Below are 2513 nucleotides of genomic sequence, written 5' to 3'. Positions count from 1 at the left end.
CCGTTATTTATCTCACTGCACCATCCCAGCTCAGAACCTGGCTATATGCATATCAGTCTGTCCCTGGCCCAGTGCATCATGGGAACAGGGCAGACTAAACTACCAAGCCAATTCTTCACCAGAAAGGAGACAAGCTACTGGGGACCGGTTTCTGGCATTTCAGCCGTCTTCGGCCCGGCTTGCTTGAATCCTGATGGTGCAGTGAGAAAGGGACTCATGTCTGAGTATACCCTGCCACACCTATAGTGGCCAAAAACGATTCAGAAAAGGGGGTGGTGATGAACAGAGTGTCTGAATTAAGCAGACCACTCTTACCCAGTCCAAAGATCAGGGCTTGATCCATCACCGTTATTTATCTCACTGCACCATCCCAGCTCAGAACCTGGCTATATGCACATCAGTCTGTCCCTGGCCCAGTGCATCATGGGAACAGGGCAGACTAAACTACCAAGCCAATTCTTCACCAGAAAGGAGACAAGCTACCGGGGATCGGTTTCTGGCATTTCAGCCGTCTTCGGCCAGGCTTGCTTGAATCCTGATGGTGCAGTGAGAAAGGGACTCATGTCTGAGTATACCGTGCCACACCTATAGTGGCCAAAAACGATTCAGAAAAGGGGGGTGGTGATGAACAGAGTGTCTGAATTAAGCAGACCACTCTAACTCAGTCAAAAGATCAGGGCTTGATCCATCACCGTTATTTATCTCACTGCACCATCCCAGCTCAGAACCTGGCTATATGCAAATCAGTCTGTCCCTGGCCCAGTGCATCATGGGAACAGGGCAGACTAAACTACCAAGCCAATTCTTCACCAGAAAGGAGACAAGCTACCGGGGACCGGTTTCTGGCATTTTAGCCGACTTCGGCCCGGCTTGCTTGAATCCTGATGGTGCAGTGAGAAAGGGACTCATGTCTGAGTATACCCTGCCACACCTATAGTGGCCAAAAATGATTCAGAAAAGGGGGTGTTGATGAACAGAGTGTCTGAATTAAGCAGACCACTCTTACCCAGTCCAAAGATCAGGGCTTGATCCATCACCGTTATTTATCTCACTGCACCATCCCAGCTCAGAACCTGGCTATATGCAAATCAGTCTGTCCCTGGCCCAGTGCATCATGGGAACAGGGCAGACTAAACTACCAAGCCAATTCTTCACCAGAAAGGAGACAAGCTACCGGGGATCGGTTTCTGGCATTTCAGCCGTCTTCGGCCCGGCTTGCTTGAATCCTGATGGTGCAGTGAGAAAGGGACTCATGTCTGAGTATACCCTGCCACACCTATAGTGGCCAAAAACGATTCAGAAAAGGGGGTGGTGATGAACAGAGTGTCTGAATTAAGCAGACCACTCTTACCCAGTCCAAAGATCAGGGCTTGATCCATCACCGTTATTTATCTCACTGCACCATCCCAGCTCAGAACCTGGCTATATGCAAATCAGTCTGTCCCTGGCCCAGTGCATCATGGGAACAGGGCAGACTAAACTACCAAGCCAATTCTTCACCAGAAAGGAGACAAGCTACCGGGGGCCGGTTTCTGGCATTTCAGCCGTCTGAAACCGGTCCCCGGAAGCTTGTTTCCTTTCCAGTAAAAGAATTGGCTTGGTTGTTTGGTCTGCCCTGTTCCCATCATGCACTGGGTCAGGTACAGACTAATTTGCATGTAGCCAGGTTCTGAGCTGGGATGGTGCAGTGAGCTAAAAAACGGTGATGGATCAAGCCCTGATCTGTTGACTGGGTACGAGCGTTCTGCTTAATTCAGATACTCTGTCCATCACCACCCCCTTTTCTGAATCGTTTTTGTCCACCATAAGCGTGGAAGGGTATACTCAGATGTGAGTCCCTTGCTCACTGCACCATCAGGATTCAAGCAAGCCGGGCCGAAGACGGCTGTAATGCCAGAAACCGGTCCCCGGAAGCTTGTTTCCTTTCCAGTAAAAGAATTGGCTTGGTAGTTGGATCTGCCCTGTTCCCATCATGCACAGGGCCAGGTACAGACTAATTTGCATGTAGCCAGGTTCTGAGCTGGGATGGTGCAGTGAGCTAAAAAAACGGTGATGGATCAAGCCCTGATCTGTTGACTGGGTACGAGTGTTCTGCTTAATTCAGATACTCTGTCCATCACCACCCCCTTTTCTGAATCGTAAAACAATACAGAGGCAAAGCAAATATAATAATAGGAGGAGATTTTAATTGCTCTTTTGAGCCAATGGACCAATTTGACCTTGACCTCACAGAGGCAGAGGACGATAGCTGGCAAATCCCTTCGTTAAATATACCACCTATAAAGAAGTGGACACAAGCAGCTATCCAGCTCAAAACATTTAGCCTCGAACATGGGATAAGAGCACTTAATGGTAGAACCAAAGGGGACAGGGATGGAAGTCCAACCTTTAACAATGGCATTCGCTCAAGTAGGATAGACTACATTTTTGTTAATCTTTAATATTGGGCGGCCTTCCGGGATATGAACAATATTAATAGAATCGAGAGCGACCATAACCCCCTCAGCTTAGAG

Source organism: Lissotriton vulgaris, unplaced genomic scaffold, assembly GCF_964263255.1.
Source record: "Lissotriton vulgaris unplaced genomic scaffold, aLisVul1.2 SCAFFOLD_2231, whole genome shotgun sequence".
Classification (NCBI taxonomy): domain Eukaryota; kingdom Metazoa; phylum Chordata; class Amphibia; order Caudata; family Salamandridae; genus Lissotriton; species Lissotriton vulgaris.
The sequence above is the reverse complement of the archived record's forward strand: the minus strand, read 5'-3'. Positions refer to the sequence as shown.